At 38.1% G+C, this 21,732-nt stretch overlaps 1 long non-coding RNA gene across 3 annotated transcripts in view; it reads left to right on the forward strand.

The window, feature by feature from the left end:
• Positions 1-21,732, forward strand: part of LOC128853079 (uncharacterized) — a 79,006-nt gene that overhangs the window by 47,736 nt on the left and 9,538 nt on the right. The window contains exon 9 of one of the 3 annotated variants that reach the window (XR_008451318.1): positions 9,838-9,972. The exons of the other annotated variants lie outside the window; for them this stretch is intronic. This is a non-coding gene — a long non-coding RNA (uncharacterized LOC128853079). The remainder of the gene's footprint in view (positions 1-9,837; positions 9,973-21,732) is intronic. 3 annotated transcript variants of the gene reach the window in all.

Raw genomic sequence — 21,732 nt, forward strand, 5'->3', positions numbered from 1 at the left:
AATTTGTAATGTCCTGTCTGCAGACTTTTTCATCATCTACCCCATTCATTGCTTTTTCCTGCCATTCTTGCTCTCTGACAGACCATCATTGTTTAATTCTTGTGCCATCTTTTTTTTCCTGGCACTGTAGGGTAGTGAGGCTTCTTATAATTCAGGGTTTTTTTTTTCTGCAGAAGGACAGTGCAATCCATTTGAGGCTCCCATCCATCTGGTGTGGCACATACAGTATCTGACATTGGGGCAGGTTTACGAGTAGAGCACTGAGAGCAATTAGCATTTGAATTAAAGCTACCTGTGGATAACAACAGGTGATTACCCTATTTAACAGCTGTTAAGTGGTGTTATTTGCCAGCTATAGACCACAGACTGAGTGAATTGTGTGAATACAAATGGGAGTTACTGTGCATACAAATTGACGACATTAATTAAATAATATTTTTTAAATTACCATTATGATATGTAGTTGTTGATTCAAAACAGGTAACCGTTAGCAAAAGAAAAGATTTGGGTAGTCTTTTAGAATGCAAGACAGCAAAATCTTAAAGGTTACAAAAACCTGTTATGTTTTGGCAGTCAGTGTTTTATTCTAGAAGCAGAAAAACAAAGCTTGCTATTTACACTGATTCAGCTTCTGGCAAAAAGAGAAAACAGCAAGAAACTAAAGCACATAAAATTATTTTCTCCTTCTGTTTTATCTCTGCGTTTCCAACAAGGCTTAATCAACCTCAGTGTTCTTTGGAAAGTACAACATTGTTCCGGCTGTACATGCCTGCTTGCCTCCTTGCATATGTGGGAGAAGCTGCTTCGCTAACTCGCTCCCTTCTGTGCTGTGGGTGGATGAATGTCTTTTTTGAACATTTGCTTAGCATATGGCTGTGCAACATCCTCTTAAATCCATGTGGGGTCTGTACCATGATTCTGCTTTGCATACTGCTGCAGAATATCTTACTGAGCCTGGCTGCACCTTTTTCAGTAGGCATTCTTGTTTGCTGCAGTTTTTCCTGAGAACCTCTTCTCCAAGGGCATGGACCTTTCAATGACCTTTTTTAAGACCTCCCAAAGCATATGAAGGGAATCTCTCCTTTGAGAAAGTTTGATTAGCTTTCTGTTTTAAGCATTTGCTTGCACTTTAAAACTGAAATTATTTTATCAATGATGGCTACAGGTCATTGCTACTCTAGAGCTGCCTGAGTTTTGTATAAGTGCAAATGTCACAAATTACAGGATGAACTTAACTTTTTCCCTGTGGCATGACTATCTATTCAGTTAAAAATATCCTGTGATTTCTGCATATGTGTGCATTTTCACTGAATTAGAATGAATAGAGACGTCTAATTCATGTACATCCAGATGTAAACATTTAATACTCTCTTCTAGGGCACTGGAATGCAAGGTAAATACTACAGCTTAGAAGGAATGGCTTTCTGGGCTCCAAATGCACATTGCCAGGTCACGTTTAGCTTCTCATCCACCAGCACGCCCAAGTTTTTCTCTTCAGGGTTGTTCTCCATTCATTCTCTGCCCAGCCTATAATAGTGCTTGGCTTCGCCCCAACCTGTGTGCAAGACCTTGCACTCAGTCTTGTTGAGCTTCATGAGGTTCGTACAGGCCCAGCTCAGGCCTTTCAAGGTCCCTCTGGATGGCATCCCTTCCCTCCTGTGTCTTGACTGCACCACACAGCTTGGTGTCATCAATAAAATTGCTGCAGGTGCCCTCATTCTCACTGTCCGTGTCTTCAACCAGGATGTTAAAGAATATTGGTCCCAATACCAACACCACTTGTCACCATTTGCACTTGGACATTGAGCCATTAGTCACAACTCTTTGAGTGCGACTATCCAGCCAATTCCTTTTCCACCAAGTGGTCCATATGTCAAATCTGTCTTTCCAATGTAGAGACAAGAATGTCATGGTGGCCAGTGTCAAATGCTTTGTCCGGGTTACTCTTCCCTTATCCATCACATCTTAACTTATTTCAAGATTATCATCATAAGCGTCATGTAGTTTTTTTTCCTTTTCCACCCCATGTTAGGTGATGAGTATCTTGGATGAACAGATCTCCTGACATAGGAAGAGCAACAGTATAATGAAAAAGGGATGGGTATAGAGCACATATAGGCCAATGGAATGATGGAGAGTGCAAGACACTCTGGCCCCGTACCTGGAAAACAAAAGCCCCAGGAAAGTGTTTCTAAAGCAGCTCTCTGTGGAGAGCACATAGCAGTGCCTCCACATGGCACAGGGAGATCTGCTGAATTCCTCTTGATTTTCCGATGCCTTCCTCCTGCTAATATATATCTGATAGGATTATTTCACACAATACAAATCCAAATGTGTTTATTTTAAGAAAACCTTACAAAGTGAAAAAATATAGAGAGAGCACTAGATTTTTTTTTATATATTAAATAAGAATAGTTTAAAGTGCAGAGAGGATAAGAGTGTGTTCTTGACCAGTCACAAGCTTTATCTCAGTATCTGATGAATCACAGATCTGCAGTGAGAATTTGGGGTTGTGGTGTAGACCTAAAGCTGTTCTTTACCCAGGATAAAAAGTAATTTGCTTCTAAGTCATAAGACAAAGGAACCCTCAAATTCAATTTGTTCTATGGCAAAATTATTTGAAATCTTTTTTAGGGGTATATGTTTTTAAGAGTTTGATTAAGAACAGCTCTTAAGAAGACTGTATTTTATGTAAACCACACAGCCACAAGACCTACAAAAATGCAAAATTGATTCATAAGCTTAGTTGTTAGTTAATTACGGCATTAAGCTGCAAAGAAAATTATAGCATGTTGTAAATATTTTGATTTGTTCTCTGGTTTTGTGTTTGATAATGACGTACCAGTCTGTTATGACCAAAATACAGAAAATGCAAATTCATATTAACTAACAGATTACTAATGTATGAAAGAAATATGGCAACTGTGGTACTTTATTGGAGCTGCAAATCTTTTTTTTATTATTGTGGCTCGAAAACCTAATAAATAAAGGATGAAAGAAACTTCATCTAATTAAGTCACTGCGTTGTAATGTTAACACTATTGATAGAACAGCAATTTAACAACATTGTAATGAATGTTCAATTGTCACAGCTTTAGAAGGTGTTATGTGGTGGTTTAATATGTTATTTCTTTTCTCATCTTTTTTTTTAAACACTGCTTAATATTAGTCATGTTTGTGTTCAGTTGTTTCCAATCTTTTGCAGAAAAAAGAATGCTACAACCTAGGTTTTCACTATTTAAAATTTACCATCCCGATCAGTTTAAAAAGTGAGTAAAAAAAAAATCGTTAAGCCACTGGTATTTTTTTCACAATGTTTTTAATAGATAATTCCTTTAATAAATAAACTATACTTCATTAGTAAATAATGAAGTAAATGCATCAGGCTGAGAAGAATGTGTTCTTTTCAGAACAGACACACTCTTCAACATTCAGATGCCCAGGGCTAATGTTTAATTAACCCATTCAGTTATAAATTCATGCAGACATTTCTTCATCATAATGAAACCTATAGTAGAAAATGCCTCAGAATTCGTCCCTTCTCAGATGCCAGCTAATATTAGTTTACCAATTGTTTAATTTGAAGTCTCTTGCAAACATGGATGTTAAAGGGCTCAGGTGGCCCTCAGAATTTTTTTTCATGTCAATTTGCTGCTGGTCTGTGTTATCAGGGACTTGTCAAGCAAGTTATCCTCTTGTCTAATCTCACCGATTGGTTTTAGATAGATATTAGTGCTCAAGTCACATTTTTACCATAAGTCCTCCTTCCCCTTCTTTGCTCGTTGTACATATGGTGCCCAACACTTGCTGTGCCCAAATGTCCCCATCAGTGAGATATTCTCTGTTGGTGCTCACGCTGAGTATGGCCATCAGTGCAGATCTTTGGCAAAAGACCACAAACTGGGGACATAAACCAACTATGAAACAGCCGTGGCTCAGCTATTGGGTATATTTCTGAACAGGCAGAACCACACCAAGGTCATTGCCATAATTCAAAATTATCCTTTGAACAGTGTGAACTAGTCACGTTGACGTGCTGTGTACCTGTTGACTCTTATTAGTAGTAGGTTTACATGGGAATGAGCTAGATAGAAAAAAGAGGCTCTCTCTCATCCAGCTATTTCTATCCTGAACTCCTCAGAGTACACTGTTTAAATAAAATCTAGTCCAAACTGGGCAAAGTGCTTTTGGTATTCCCTGTTGATACCTCCCAGAATACTTAAACCATCAGCCTTTGTGGTTCACTGACTACCTGAATGAATTATTTTCAACTGATTTGGCACATTTTCAAAGGAACAGATGGTTCCATCTTTACTGCAAAAACAGTAACAGCAACCACAACAAAATAATCTGTAATTCTGCCTGGAAACTCTTTAACTATAAGGGAGAGCTCGATGACCATGTTACATTCCTGACAATTACCTCAAGGAAGAATTGTACTTCTCAAGAAAATCCCATTATAATTTACTAAACAAAGTATCGCAGCCATGGAGCAGTTGTCTGAGGTTGTGAGGAGACTAAACTGTTATGCATGAGTTTCTAATAGGATCTTCTTAGCAATATAGCAGCTGGAAAAAGAAAGATTATGAAAATATGATGTTGAGAGGCTTCTTTATCGAAGCTAAAAATAAACTAATACGAGTTACAAAAATCATAGAAAAAGAAAATGGAAACTAAGCTCAGAGAAGCACAAACGGTGTGATTACAATTATGTAGCAAAAACATGAGAGATTTCAAATAGCCGAAACCTGTCAGATTTCTACCCAATTTCTTTTAGAGAATGTTTTTAAATGATTACAGTCGGTCTAGGAATACTTGTAATAATCCAGTATCCAATATATCTTTGGAATGGGATTCTCCTGACTTTGCCTTTTTATTTTCTAATATTTCAGCATAGAACAAGCAATATAACAGGCAAAGTAATTTTCTTTAATTATTGAAACAGAAGTAAACGCATATACAAGGCTAATATTAGGGACAAAGCATACTGTTTTGCAAGTTTTAAGGGTAGTATAAAAGAAGTGACATTCATTAAAAGAAACCCCAACCTTTCCCTGTATATGCTGGCTGTCAAACATTAATATGACATCTGAGGGGGGTGTAATTTCTGTTTTTAAATTCCAAGTAAATTCTCCAGGATCTGGGGTGTATTAAAGAACAGATACTCTCCTACATATAAGACCTGTGTCAGTGTCAGTTTTCTGTCTTTTATAGGCAATTCTATTTATTGGGAGTGTGCTACAAAATAATTATTTGGGGAGCTACTTTAGCTGAGGCAGTGCTTAAACATTTAGTTGCTGTGACTTTGGCTTTTCAGCTGTTCTCAGCCTACACTGTCCCTTCTGTTCGGCTGGTGAACAGGGTGGGGAGAGGATCCTGCTTAAAATAAGTACGCTGAGAACTTAGTCTTCTGGTCATTTTCCAGTTAGATTCGCTTCCTGATACAGTTCATTGCATGGATCTGATGATGATGCTGCTGCGTGGGGGTAGGAATAAGTCTTAATGAGGCCGGACTCCGTAATCTAGCTCTGCTACGGAGTAAATGCACATCAGGCAATGGCTGACGTGAACAAATGTATTTCTCTGCTCCTAAGCCAGGGAGAGGCAGATGCTGCAAAAGCAATCTCTGCTTCAGACCGAGAGATGTGCATTTGCACACGGGAGGCCTTTGCGGGAAGTGGTCTGGATGTCAAGGCTGTTCTCTGGAGTAGGTTATTCCTACAGGCACGCTGACAGGTCAGGCAATTCCTTTCTCAAGAAAGTACTTTTGTGGTAATGTGGTCTATTCCCTCACTAAGGTGCAGCTGGTATTTAACTAGAGGTTCAAGGGCCCTGAACATCTGTCAGAGAAGATGAACAGGTGGAATCCAGCTGTGGCCATGGTTGCTCTTAACAACTCACGGATTATACTAAATCCTACGAGACGCTTCTTGGCTTCCCTATGAAAAGCACTTTACTTGTAGGTTAACATATTGCCCTCAGTCTGTAGCCTCCGCCTCTGCTTCGTGAGGGTTTAAATTTCTGTTTACACAATAGAAGCAATAAAAAGAAAACACGGAAACATCCTTAGATTTTAAATAATTATATTTGTTAGGCATACACAAAGAGCTTGGCTGCACTCTCACCATTGATGTAACTGATTTCTGACAGATGTTTTACCCTGATGCAATTTGATCATTGTTAGAGTGCTTACAGGATTTTTTACAGGGATATTTCTTTTTCTTGCGTGATACAAATGATGGTAACAATTAGCAAACAGCCTATGGCATGATTACAGAGAAAGGTAGTTTTCTGGAATATTTTGCGTGTTGAACGGCGTAATTTTATTTTGTTTAAGTATTACTTAAATATTCCTTACATTCAAATATTCCTGGGGGAAAAAAAGCCATTACATAAGAAAAGATTTGGGCAGTTCTTAGTGAGATCAATACAGCTCATCTCTTTAAATAATTCTAAGTGGGATACGCTGGGTAAAATACTTTAGGGAAATGTTCTCTTAATGCATACTGAACGATAGAATTTCTCTTTTGTAACTAGTCCATATTTAATTGCTACATCATGAGGCCCAAATTTAAGCTTACTTTAAGAATTTGGTTTTTCTATGGTTTATTGAAGAAAGACTAGAAGTATTTAATGCACATGACTTGAGCAAAAAGGTTTTTCCAGAACATAATAAATACGGTGATGCAAAATAAAGTGTCTTTTTCTGTTCTTCCTTTTTATATTCAATGGCTGACAATTCTTAGGTTTTTTATTCTGTATCTTCTATTTTCTGTCATTTTCTCATGTCTCTAAATGAGCTGTAACTTTAAACGATTTTGTTGTCCATCAAAATCAGAGATCTCACCAATCGAAAACTTGATTTTTCAGTGCTGCCTATTCTGACATTCTTAGTTCAGTCTCAAATTTATGTTCTTTCGGTGGAGAAGATGGATCTTTGGTGAAGACTGACTGTCACATCTTGAAAGCACTTTATTATATGCCTTAGTTTTATAGGTTTTGATGTTTGATGTTTATTTAGCTGAAAATTGAGAACAAATTGAAAATTCAAACCAAGTTGCAATCAGAGCTGTAGGACAGCTCTGCTATGGGCTGCTGTACATTTTAAACCCTTTACACAAAACTTTATTTACTTTTTTTTAAAGAAACTTCAACATTCGGCCTCGCTGATAATTATGGTGATGGACTTGAGGGTGTAGCTGCTTTACTGAGAGCACTGGAAAAATGCTCATAAAGAGTCAAACTGAGCTGCAAAATGAATCTGAAGCTTTTCTGTCTTTGGGATTTTGCTGAATCTCTGTGGACTGTAAACCTTTGTGCTCAAAGTTATCTTCATAGTCGTGTTCTTTGCAAAGAAGTTGCCTCTCTGAAAAGGAAACGAAGCAAGCTGCACCTCGCAGCCAGAGGCACAGCAGAAGCTACTGGGAATCAGCTGCACAGGCACAAGCATTTTCCATATTGCTTTGCATATAATCCGTTCCTTCTAAAAACCTGTCAGGTTCAAGAGATACGTTTCACAGTAAATGAGCGTTAGAGGAAAGGATTTTGCCGAGGAAGGCTTTGCATTAGCAGTAGAGTGAGAGAGAAGGAGTGTGTGCTGGTTTATGTCCTACAGCTGGAAAAGCTTATCTGTACAGATGTGAAAATTCCTGCTGTACCTTTGGATGACATTGACATACACACTGCTTCTGCCTTTTGGTGGGATGCCATAGCTCTTCACTTACTCTCAGTCTGGAGAGTGGTTCCCAAAGAGAACTTAGGTTAAACTGCATTTTCAGGCTGCTGTAGCCGGTACCTGTGGGCTGGCTTTGTAATGGAAGTGTCAGTCACTTAACGGGATGAATTAAGTCAAACAGAGAAAGGTTCAAAAAAACAGACATGTATATCTCTGAAATCATATAAAAGCATAATTTTTTTTAAGGAGATCTTATTCTTTTTTTTTTTTTCTGTTCAAATGTGACAAGACCTTGCTGTTGTTTTAATTACGGTAGTGGTAGCTCACCATTAAAAGAAAGGTCTGATAATTTCCCTCCTCTTCCTCTCACCTGTTCCACAACTCATAGTTGAAGCTGTACAAGCTTTTCAATGTCAATGGTGCTTTCATGTCTTCAGCACGTTTCTGTTAAAATGTTATAACGTCGGGTTTTGTTTAGCTGATAATCTTGGACAACTTCTATTGTTTAATATTTTACCTAGACAGAAAATAGGACAATGACATGGCAGGTACATGCGGGATACATTTAGTATATTTGCTGCTAATTATCTGCAAGAAGCTTTAGGAACTTCATATGAGCTTTATGTTTAACATTTACTGTGTTGCAGATTCCTGAAGGAAACAGATGGGGCGAGAGAGAAGGGTAGGAAGGTGGGAAGTTCTGCTGTTTCACCTGTCTCTGCCTGTTTTGTGTCTTGCCTAATTAGCTTGTATTTAATCTCTTGGTGTGAAGGGTTCCCTTCTACATGTTTGTCCATGATAAGAACACTGAGATTCTGCTAAAGGATTATTCCAACAGCAATAACCGATTTCAATGTCACATGCTTTTTTCTTAATTTTCTTTTTTTTTTGAGAAAATGAGTAAATTAAAGACCATAACGGACATGTTTACAGCTGCAAAATGGTGAACAAACAGATAACGTAATTTTACCCCTTTTGCTAGTTACCAAAGCAACACTATAAAGATCTTTTAATTTAGTTTAGTGCTGTGAAGATTAAAACTTAATTATAATGCTGATATTAAAAAAAAATAAAACCTGAAACAGCATAGGAAAACTAGAAAGATGTAATTATGGTCCTGCGAATGCTTATTACTTGTTATGAAGCTTTGGAGAAGAGGGTTTTTTTTTTCTCTCAATTGAGTATAATTTTGTTCTGATCATAAATTTGAATGACCAGAACATCTTAGGATCATAGCTGTTTACAGATTAATAAGAACAGTTGGAAGGAATGTGTTATCCTGCTCATAAAATACAGGATAGTAAGATTTTCTTTGCTGGTCCATTTCCTCAAAAAGTACTCTTGCATACTGCTCAGGGACAGAGACTTTATGAAGACAAAAAAAATTACTGTGTTCCAGTATTTCACATGACTTGCCTAGAAATTTCACTTTTTAATATTAAAAGATCACTTACTTTCAAATTAATTCATAAAGATGCCCTGAATTGCAAGAGGGTGCATTTGGGAGGGGTCAGATTTTCGGGTGGTACCAACTGGTATAGTTTCCTTCTATCAATAGAGCTACTGTAATTTTTACTGTATGTAAAGATATGTGCAGGACTGAGTGTGATATAATTATTAGAAATTCTTTCAGGAATGAGACCTTTATCACTTTTGATGGCTAGTTAAACACTTATTGCTTTGCCAGATCTGTGCTAATGAGTTTAAAATCATTATGGAGAAACCATCTTTGCCCAGTAGAAGGCAAACCAAGATATGAGACTCTACTCTTTCACTGCAAAAATTGAAATAATAATCTCTGTCCATGACAAAGCAGGAAGAGTAGAGAAAGAACAGCTTCAACTTGTTCGCTTTGTTGATAGCTATTTTTGCTTGTCTTGGTAGTTTCCTCAAGAACTTAACTGGCAAGATGCAATAGATGTCACCCTGGAGAATTAACTCCAAAGACCGCTAGACTGAAAATGCCCTTTCATTGACTTCCTCTGTTCATCTTGCGCAAGCATTTTAAAACTGGTTTTAACTATGTATCACACATTACTTTTTTTCACAGAATCATTAGTAAAATTAGACATTTAGCCTATTAACAAAGCAACACTACAATGTCATGATGACTACTGTTGATTAACTCAATCTGGTAGCTTAACTGTGACTTCTTGCCCCAGGATGCTGTGGAAACTTAATGGTTACTGGACTTCAAGGACAAGCTCATGGAAATAAATCTACTGAGGTTGTTGAAACTGTGCCTGGCCCAACAAGCTTGTGGACTGCAAATGGCTGAAGGCTGGGGGAGCACATGGGTGAAGTATTCATCAAAGTCTGCTCTGTTTTTAGACTCTTTCCTGACTTCTTGTTTTGCCTGTTGTTGGAGACAGGATATTCTATTACCCAGAGCTTTGGTCGGGTCCCTTACAACAATCTTATATCGCCAAAAGATTCTGACAAACAAAAATTTAAACTTTAAAAGTATTGTCTTCCTTTTTCTAATCAAGATACATATTAATTTCCTGGCTTCTACACTAGCATGATGTATGAGATGTCTACAGGCTTACAACTCAGTTAGTTATTCCAGGATATATTTCTGATTTTGTTAGCTAAGCTGTTAAGAAGTCTCATGAGATATATCTCTCTGGTGGTGTTCCTGCAAAAGTTAAAAAAAAAAAAAAAAAGAAAACTTTTAACCAGGCAATACTACAGGAAACTCTCTCACACCCACCAGCTTGGATCACTGTCTTTGAGGAACCATAGATTCTGAGCACATAAAGGGATATATAATTTAATATCATTCAAGAGCAAGTGCAGTTAAAAATTACAATTGCCATCTTAAGAAAAATGAAGTATCATTGCTCACAAAGAGTTGTTTCTGTTTGGTATCTGCTTACAGAAAAAAAGCCATGTAAATTTATTCTAGAATGCCGTTGTCCAATTTACCGTGCCAGGGGCTCAGGCTATTTATGTTTTTGTCTGCATCATCTTCACTAAACTTAAAAAAATAAATTTTCATGGAAACCACTGCATCACACAACAAAGACATGTATATGCCACTTAGATCTTTAAAGAGGCAGAGTCTGGAATGAAATTATAGTTTCCATTTTTTTTTTTTTTTACAAATAATATTCTTATTAGTAAATGATTGTTTTGTTTTACTTTTCAAGCAATTCTAATTTTACATTAAAAAGCAGTGTATAAAATAGTGCATCTACCGTGACGTAGTTCTATGATAAAACTATTAACTTTTTGAGAGCCGTTCATGCAGATGAGATCACTGGGCTGCAGAAGCAGAGAGGGAATGTGTGTGAGAGGATGGTAGTCTTTAGAACTATGTTTCTGTTAGTTCTGCTAGACCTTAGTTTTCTATTTTTCAATTTTTATCACAGTACAGTGTTAAGGTCAAAATAAGGTCACAGTGGCCACATAGATAGATGTGATTGCCATATATAGATGGCTACATTTTCAGTCTAATTTTTGCAGTTACTAACCTGTGAAAAAAAAGTAGAAGCCATTCCATTTGTCTCTAACTTTTAATGAAGTTCCATATATCCATGGAGGAGTATGTAGCCCTTTAAAAATGATTCTTATTTTCCATCATTTTTTTCACATGTGGCGTCCCAGATCTGCAGTGTGACCCATGAAGGTAGGCTGTGTTGCAGAGGACTAACACAGGAAAACTTGCAGGCAGAGACCTTGTTGGCTTGCCTGGTTGCTGCTTTGGCTTCTGGTTCCTACAAGGGCTGTTACACAGCACCAGAATGTCAGCTGAATATTCAAATCCACTCAAGCAGCAGCATCAAGCAGAGGGAGGTGTATGCTGGGTAGCATCAGTGGGTTACAGTATTAATTCTGTGTTTCAAAATAGATCTAAGGCAGAAATAAAGTGGTGTATCCAAAGTCTGGGGAGATAGCTGACATTTTTTTTTGCCGTATGGATTCCAGTGAAATGTCTCTGAATTGAGGAGCCATGTGTTGTGCCATGGCTTTAGTGTGTGGCTATGGGCCTTCTGGCTTGTTATGCAAAGTTTCTGGCAGGGGTTGCTTGCTGGTATAGCCCTGTTCATGTTGGAATGACCTTCCCACTGGAATAAGCAGACTCTGAGACTCTCTCCCTCTCTCTGCACTCTGGAAATCCTTCATTTTTTTGGCAAGCAGAGCTGCTTGCCAATACTTAGCCCTCAGCAATTTTTTATGATTGAGTTATAAAACCTGAAAATATGAGCTTATAATGAAAATGCCAGCACTACATTAAAAACAGCAGGAGCAGTGGGCACTGCAGTAATGATGTTCTTGCTTTGGTCTTAATCCCTTCTCCAAACCAGCTTTGCTTCCTGCAGCGCTGGAAGTGAGAGATGTTCTCAATACCTGACACTGTGAATGCACCACGTGTGGGTGTGTGGTGTGCAGACGCCCAGATGGGCTGCCTCAGCACACAGATGAATTTTGAGATCTGCTCCTCTATTCAAAGAGGGAAAGGAAAAGCAATAAACAGAGGCATAAGGTACAGTTATCATGCGATTTAAATGCTTGCTTTCTGTAATTGATCTTATACCTAGGAAATTCCAATAATTTGATATGACTTCTCATTTACAGCCATATACCCAACAAAAGTAGGGAAGATCAGATTTCTGGTTTTGTTGGGAATGAGACAGAACTTTGCCTTCGTTCCTGGCGATACTGGGATTATTCTATGTTCCTTTGCAGCAGTTTGCTTGTTGGGGTCATCTGAGTACATCTGAGTTTCCATCTACGGAAGAACCATTTCAGACCTAATGGACATAACATAATCTCCTGCAACTTGAAACTCTTTGAACTAACTAAAATTTTTGGACTTAGAACAGTTGCATCTGGCTGAAGCTTAGCAGCCTGGGACAGGGTGGAGTGCAGAGCAGCTGCCGGTAATGATGCCTTTGAAGGAGGGCACTTAGGAAATGCTGACAGCTTCATTTCATACTTTATTCTGCATCTCCCTTTACAGCTCCCATTTCTCTCCTCCTTTCATCTGCACGTACCTTCCTTCTGTCAGGAACTTATCTGACTGAATGCTGGAGAAGAAGATTAGGAAATTAGTAAACTAATGTTATTTGGATATCTATTGTAATAGAGTGTCACATATCCAAACACAGGGCTGAGATTTCACCATGGTAGCCGTTGATTCTGAATGTGCAGCAGATCACCATGTCCATCAAGGCAATCCTCTACAATTAGTCATTCTTGACCAAAAGCTATTGCTATGATAGCTGCTGATGAATTACTTCCTGAAAGTCATTTTGGTGTCACAGTTCTGGGGGCTGCAAAGTGAAGACGTTCACTGTAACAAAACTGGAAGAGTATAACGGAGTCAGGGCAAAATAAAATACCCATAGATTAAGGTGTATGACAAGTGGCAGTAAAAGAAAAGTGAAGGAAGACTACAAAAAAAAAGAAAAAAAGGAGAGTTGAAAAGTTGAGACATAAACAAAAAGAAGCTGTAGGCTGAGGAAAAAGTGATAGTTTTTTTTCTCAGCAAAACTTCCTAAAACTTTCAAAGTGCAGTGGGACTGGAAGGACCTGTTTGGACAATACACTGCTGCTTAGACCTTCGGCTACGCAATTTCTCTGTTTAAAATCTATTTTAAAATCTGTTTATATTACCATGGAAACCATATAGACTAGTCATTTCTTTGCCATACTCACAAAATAAAAGAGTGTAAAATTGCAGAACACTTCTTCTGCATCTTGTGTAGCCCCATAACCCACCTGTGAATTAATACAGAATAGTTGTGATTAAGAGTTTGTTTCATTGGCCCTTGCCACTTATGTATTCTAATTTTATTTCTATTCACCTGAAATACATCCTTCAGAGTCAGTTTTTCATTAATCCCTCTCTTTCTCAACTGTGTAACTCTACTGATTTTCAGAGATTACCTGTAACATTTAAGCATTGAGGAATGAGCCCTTGAAATTCCGTGTTTAATCTCTGTGGTAAAATACTATTTCTGTTTATATTGCATGTTTTTACTTTAGATAATTGCACCTTTCTTGGTTGTGAGATAGTGGGAAAAGAATGACTGTAACTGAATCATTTGTGAAATCAAAGCCCCTTTCTCCTTCTCCTCAATTACACCATTTTTGTGACACAACATAGGGAAAAGAATGCTCTCCTGTTGAGGAGAGATGGGCAAATTGATTGGCGTAAGGCTGCCACCACAGCTTCAGTATCTGAATGCTGAGCACATTGGCTAGAACGAGACCCAATCGCGATGTGAGATAGTTTTGCAAGTATTTCCAAAATAAATAAGAAAATATCGAATGTATCCTTTGAACTTGTGATAGCAAGTAGTGGTTTTGGAACCAGGCAGCATGTCGTCTTTTCCTCAGGACCATATTTCCTCTGGACAGCCCATGCCCACAGTAGTAACTGTTTAGTATTTTGTAACTATTATTTGTATTTAGTAAATAGTTGTATTTTATTGTTGGTACCATAGCGTAAGAACAGTGTTACATGTCCATCATTTTAAAAGATGCACTTCTTTGTTTAAATTACGTGTTTATATTTATGCAGCTATTGAATCTGAATGTGCAAATGATGTCTCCCTGAGTAGGAGCCTGTCAGCTCCTATCGTATGCAATTAAAAAAGGGCAGTGCAAGCATGTAAAAGCACTTTGGGTTTTGAGATCTAATCTTTGTAAGAAAAGGACTTTGGGATGTGAGCAGTAGTGCATTGTGGTACAGCAGTGCATAAGCAGCATTTTGCTGGTGGTGGTTTTGTCCTGATTAGTTGCTTCAGTGGTAAGTGAGGTAACAGTTTAAAGAACTATCTCATTATATGGAATGGCTCTGTCTGCTGTGATTCTTAAAATCATCTAGCAACGCTTGGGAGCTCAATGCATAAAATATTAGCTCTGTAAGTCTCCCGCTGGATAGAGCCTTTTTCTTTCAGAAGTTAACCTGAGGATATGAGAAATCTATCCTTGCTCGTAGTGTCTGATCCAGCGCCAGTGCCTATGGATGTCCTTGGAATGATTCCCGTTTTTGAACACTGGATCAGGGTCCATAGTGCAGTAGCTGAAGTGCTGAGTATTGGATTGGTAGCAATAAAATATGGCATTGCTGTTTTAGGAAAATGGCTACAGGAACATAGGTTGACAGTGAAACACTGACAAGAAAAATCAAGAGCTTTATGAAGGCAGAATAAGGGGAATTTATAGTTAAAAAGTTGGTTAATCACAAAGATTAAAATAATAGTTTTTCCAGTTTGTTCACATCTGTTGCAACGTACATGTGAAAGTAAAACAAAGCATTTTTCTCTACTCAGATAGATAAATATTATACCTATTTCAAAGATGGGACACAGAAGTACATCACACAATGACATCGAGGGTGGGTATTGTGGAGTAGCCAAGGTACGAATGTTGGGATGCCCTGCATTAGCTCCCTGGCTGGTATAATTAGGTGGCTTCAAGATCAGTATCTGTTGCCCAGAATTACGGAATACAGCGGGAACTAGCAAGGCAGCATATGATCTTGAAGACACACTCAGCAGGGAAGGAGATGATCCCTGCAGGGATCTGTAGTAGTTTTTTTTTAAGGTTTTTATTCTCATATTTACCAGCCTGAAGATAATAAACTCATCTCTAACTTATACCAGTAGGACAATAAACAAACTTAGAGCAGAGGTTTAGGTGATAAATCTAGGATCATGTGTATTATTTTGCTGACTCATTAGGTAAAAAGACTATCTTTCTACTCCTATATTTGCACAATGTTTTGTGCAATTAACTTTTGATCCGTGTATCCTTGTATCTTTGTAGCTGTATTGCAACTGAACAACAGCACGTTATTAAAACTGACATCAGAATTTATGAAACCGTGGTGCCTAGTCATGTGCTTTGAAGAATAAAGCACGTATAAGCAAATTAACCAAACCAGTAACCTCTCTGGACATGCAGGAAGTGTGATATTTTGCATTACATTGTAGCAATGCTAGAAGCCAACAAAGGGAATGGTTTCTCTCCCAGAGCTATACTGAATTTGATGGCATTGCACAGACTTGGACATATATTACACAGAGCCATGTTTACTTGTGCTGCATAAGAATCACAGGGGGAAGCAAAATCAATGTTTTCCAAATGGAATAGAAAGAAGCTGTGAGGAAAAGAAATGGTATTTTCAAGCTTCTTTGAAAGGTAACACAAACAATGAGCAGAGTGAAAAATTATTGGGAAAAAAAAGCACTTGTCAGTGTCTTCTTCACTCTATATTTACCTTGTTTTGGAGGGTTATGATGTGGTAGGTCCTTGGTATTATTTTAAAAAGGGAGGGTGCATGTGTGAATAAATGAGCTTTGAAACTGGTGTTTTGAATTGCCAGCTGCACAATGCGTCTGTACATCTTGACAGCAACAGTAGACACTAAGACTTTAGAGGGGCACTAAGATGACACTGAGAGTGCATGATGCGGTGGCATAATGAAACAGAGATCAATGGTGAAATGAATGTAACACCACTGAGGAGTACACACAGATCAATACTCTTGTAAGCCATAGAGTATAATCCTGCTATATTGCTCTTGTTAGATAGTAGAGTCAATTCTATGAAGATACATTTTTCTGCACCTCTTGAATGTACCTCTGAATTATCTGTCCGAAAGGCTGTATTAAAACATCCTTCTTTTAGAATAAAAAAGCTTGAATCTTTGTCTTTCCACTCACACATGCTAAGGAAAATGCACAGTGCGTAATAGTAAACTCACCATTCTTAAAAATGTGATGTAGGAAGGTAAGATAGACAGTAAGCAGTGATCTGTGTTTCATTAAGTTTTCAAAATATTGTTTTATGCCTGTCTTCCTTTACTACCTCCTTCTTTTCTTTAAGGAATGTATTTTAAGCACAATTACTGAAAATGCAGTCTCAAGGGAAAGGGGTAGGTCAGTCTTGCAGCCCTCACTTATATTGTGCAAAGAACCTGCTTATGGTTATTTTCCACCTCCTGATTTTTAGAGCTTAAAATTATTAAGAAAAGATCAGAGACTTTCTCTCTTGATGCATGGATAGCCTTGAAAAAAGAATGTGGTTACTAGCATAGACCAAGGTGCTCCTGCTCTGTCTCTCATGCTCTCTTGTGTTTGTATGTATCTATGTATACTCCCTAAAGATTTCAGGTTACCCACATTTCTTCTCATGCCGCTGCAAACCTAATGCCTCTGAGAATCCTCACATTTTCAGTTTTATAGTTGAATGATTTGTAGGAACTGCTGACAGTCAATCTGTAGTTAATGACTCCAGCATGCCAAATCAAACTATTTCCCATAAGGAAGCAGCCAACTTAAGTGTAAGAGAATAGTCAAAATTTATTTCTTCTTTGACGGAAAATTTAGCACTGAAAGGATTTAAAATAATAGCAACTCGAATCTGCCTTAAGTTGATCCTCTTGTACTGGTTCCAACGTATGCAAATAACAGACAAGCGTTATTCATCTATGCAGGCAGCATCAGCTGGGCAGGGATCAGCATAAGTGCATGAACACACACCAGCAACAATTAACTGCAACAATTGTTACTGTTGTCCTGCAAGGGTTTGATGCTCAGTATTTTTGAAACTTCATTTTTTTCATCTTAAGTTTGCCAGCCCTCGATAGCACTACCCAGAATGTGCATTCGTGCCTGGTTTGATAGCATAAAACATTTTTTCTCTGGAAAGGAGCTGATTAAAGGATGAATACGGACATTGTATATGAAGAGACACCTAGCTCTGTGCCTTGGAAGACCACACACCTATTGCACTGCAGCAACACAAACCAGTGCTTGTCACTACTGTTTATGTAACTCATCTTGCATTTCACTGCCTTAAATGATTTAGTACTTAATTACAGTTATTATGTGCCCGTTGCTACAAGTAGTATTGTTGAACTTGCTGCAGGTCAAAGATGGATGTTTCAGATCTGGTAAACATTTTAGAGCAACTTTAGGGGCTAAAGCACTCATGTAGGATGAGATTTACCTTGCATTCCAACTTTCATCTTTTGATCCTGCAAAGGCATGGGAGTCAACAGGAGCACATTCTGTCTTGTCTTTTGTGGAAACATGGTCCCTTATCAGGGACACGGCCCATTTTTATTCTAGCTTGTTTTAAGGCCAAGTTTTCTTGAGGGACACATACTCTTCTTGAGCCCTTAGAATGAGCAGATCCTTGAGTTCTTTTCAGTTGCAGACCTGACTGCCACTCTCTGTAGAAAGGGTGATATAGCTCACCTTCTAATTTTCATCTGTCTTCTCCTTTTCCCTAATACAGGCATTTTTATTTCTCCTTGTAATTTCCCAAGGAAACTACAAGTTCTATCCCTCTGTCGTTGGAGCTCAGATTTTTTTACCAATTTCCTCACTGAGATATCTTTGTTTTGTACTTCTTTTTCATAGAAGTGTGGATATTTTTAAGGAGTGGAAAACAGCTAAAGCAAATACAAACAAAATAATAAATTTGTAATTACATTGTTTCTTCAGGGAAAAGTTTCTAAGCACAATCTAATAACAATGACTGGCGATACCATTAGCATTGTGTGTTGATTCCAAATCCCATGGGATAGTCTAATAATTAAGCTTGTGTTTTCCAGTCCCTTTTGGCCTTAATAGCTATTATGATCATTCAGTGTAATCTGTCATAGACTATTGTTTCTAAATGCCTTCGTGAGTCCAAGACCAAATCTGTGTCCCCTTGTGAGAATACTAGACTGATGAGAAAAGAAGTGTTCTCCTTAGTTCTTCAAGTTGCTGTTCTCATTCCTTTTCCAAAGCTTTCCTTTCCTTCTAGGTATCTGCAACCTGGTAAGTTTTTGCATCTCTTTCTGAACTTCAGTTAATCTTCACTCTGTCTGACACTATGGCAGCTCTAAGATGACATCATACTTGCCCTCATTTATCATCCTCTTTTCTGGTGTTTGTGATTGACCTCATCCACTGCAGTCTTGGATATGTGGCTTGGGAGCTGAAAGAAACAAACTGAATTGTCACCATTGTGAAAGTCCCTCTTAAGCAACGCTCCTCATGATGCAGCTCTGGCTTCAGTGTTATCAGAAAATCTTCAGCCCTAGTTTCTTCCAGAATATTACAAACATTTCTTCTGCTTCCAGGTTAAAAAGCAAAAACTTGTTAAAGGGTTTGTACCCTGTCGTATTAATTGGCACTACTGACAGTAGAAACACAGCTGCAAGTGAAGGAACTCGCTTTCTCTGCTGCAGAGAGAAGCATTGCAAAAGCAATACACAAACAAAGCAAGGCACAAGCAATACACAAACAGAGCAGGGCACAAGCTTTCGACTAATCTGTCACTCCTTGCTGAACTTCTCTGAAATTTATTGCCAGTTAGACAGCATTTCTCTCTGTTTACTGATTTGATTGAAAGGATGATTTATCAAGGCTCAACATCACATTGAATGCTGCACTCTGGTTGGAAGGGTAATGAGTTGTAGACACATCTCATTCTCTTTCCACACATGACTGTGAGATTGCAGGGCAAGGTGAGCATTTGTAGGTATTGGCATGACATGCAGGTGGTTCTGCTGCGGGGGGAGTTCTGGTGTCAGGATGAGTCCAATCCTTGCCCCTCTGTGCAGGAGAGAACTTGTATTGTTTATGAGGAGTTTTCAGGTAGCTGCCAAAAGACAAAAGGAGAGTGTTGATGAGCAGAAAGAAGCGGAATGGGAAATGACAATGGCAAGGATAATGAAAATGGCAAGAAAATAAAAGGATTAAAAAGTACCAGACTGCAAAATGACAGCTTATAGTTGTCATTGCTGTTATCCCTACTATTGCTTCAGAATGTGGTTTAATGCTGTTTGATAGAGTCTTGGCCAACTACTGTAGCACAGTCCCATCACAATACAGTGGAAATTAATGCCCTCTGTCTGAGTGTATATTTGTTTCGGTTATGGTGAGTTTTTCTAAAGCAGTCCTGGCATTTGTTTCAATCACAATACCCATCGTCTCATCTTAATTTACAGAGTCATAACTAGCATTACTTCTTTTCAGCATAAAGAGTGCATTGGAAGAAATACTGCTATTTATCAACTGTAATGCAGTTCTTTATAAAGGTCTTATGTGAGCAAAGAATAAAAATGCAATGATAGTCTCACAATAAATACCCTAAATCCTTTATTGCCTATTTATGGAGTAATCTCTCTACAGCTGTACAATATTTGACTGTTTAGAAAAAGCTCCAGAATACAGTTATATGGTTTGTTTACCAGGAGATGGCAATGGTGATCTACTGCAGTATTAGCTTATGTACAAGGCCCTTATAATTCTTCCACAACACCACAAACTTCAGTATGAATGAGACCAAAGTATTCCAATACTTTGCCTTCCTTATTTCTAATTTGTATCAGGTGCTTCTATTCATTGTAAAGAAAGTATTTTTTTCCTAATTTTTGATTGAAGTTACTATCACTACATTATTTTAAGATGTCTAAATACAGTCACTCTGGTATTCTGGAAAACAGAATCTTATTTAAAAACAGACCAGCCAATGCCATTGAATAGATTTGCCATATGTCAGAAAAATCAAACGATTGATGAAAGTGAATGCTAAAGAAACTGCATTTACTTTTACGGTATCACAATTGAACTTGAGTAGCTAATGAGAAACAAATGAAAAATCATGTTATGATTTTCTATGAAGTTTCTTGAGGTATGGTCTTAAAGTATGTACATACCAACTGCTTTACAGAACCTGAAATTAACTGTGGTCTGCAATGTTGTCTGACTTGTCACTTTACCTTAGCCTATAGTAAGACGTTCATAATTCTCACAGGAACGAGTGCAACCTTGGTGTTCACATGTAGATCACAGACATAAGCAGTGGAAGTAAAAGTCTGGCTTCTGGTGGGATTATTCTATGTACATTTATGTCTTTCTCCACCTGACTGCTTATTTGTTACATTTCTCACCAGAGACCTTGTACAAGTTGACAAGTAGGTTTGTGCATGTTTATTAGATATTTGGCAGGTTTCAAACAGAAGAAATACCTGGTGAGTCTTACTTGCATTTCACCGGTAGGGCAGTGTATGTGGTTGCGCTTCCGTCCCCAGCCATAGCCCTGTGTGTCAGCAGCGAGCTGGGGACGCTGCTGGTTAGCTAACCCGGCTCTCAATCATTCCAGTGCCATTCATATCTCTTCCAAGGACAATTTTTCAGAAAGAGCAAAACGATGTTCAGACTGACAGGTGCTCACACAAAATATTTTGTCTTCTCTGCTGTATCCCTTGCTGTGAATACCAGGCTCATGTCAGCTGTGTGGAGGGAGGAATTATGAGTTTCCCTTTTCCTATCACTTATTTAGCGGTCCCTCCCATCTCCTTTGTCTTACCAACATAGATTGTGCTTATGCTCCAGTATGGAGCAGTGATGTGAATGTTAGCTTTAAATGAATTAGCTCTGCTGTCTCTTTACTTCACTAAGATCTGTCCTGTAAACATATCAGGCTGCAGGCCCTTGAGAATGAGATTATTTACAACCTTGTTTTTACATTGTTTAGTACAACGGGGCCAAAGCAGAGAGGCTTTGGATGCCACCATAGTGCAAATAATTTTCACAGTGCCCCAGAGGAAGAATCAAGGTCAGACACAGAGGTTAGCAGTTCATGATGGGTAAAGAGAAGTTTAAATTTCTGAATTATAAAGTTGTAAAAAAGATTCAAAGGGTATTAAGGGCATCTTCATCCCACTCTTTGATAGTACAATACATAAAAACCAGATTTGGTAGGAGTATAATAAAAGATTGTATAGGAGTATAATAAAACCCAGACACAAGTCTGAAAAATTCATTAGTTTTTGCCATGACTAAAATAAGCACTGTCTATGAAAGCTACTTTGCAATGGTAATGAAAAGCAAGTGGAAAAGCACGTGTTAGCACCAGTGCTGCGATGTGAACTAATTTCTGTACACTCAGATCTGTCATTGTGAACAATGTTGTTGATTATAAACCACATCAAATTTCCAGTCCCCCAAAACATGTATTATACTTTGCAGTTTTTCTAGTAATTATGAAGCCAACAGAATACTGTGAAGTTTTACCACAATTAAGATAAATACATA

This window comes from Cuculus canorus, chromosome 9 (assembly GCF_017976375.1).
Source record: "Cuculus canorus isolate bCucCan1 chromosome 9, bCucCan1.pri, whole genome shotgun sequence".
In the NCBI taxonomy this organism is placed as follows: Eukaryota; Metazoa; Chordata; class Aves; order Cuculiformes; family Cuculidae; genus Cuculus; species Cuculus canorus.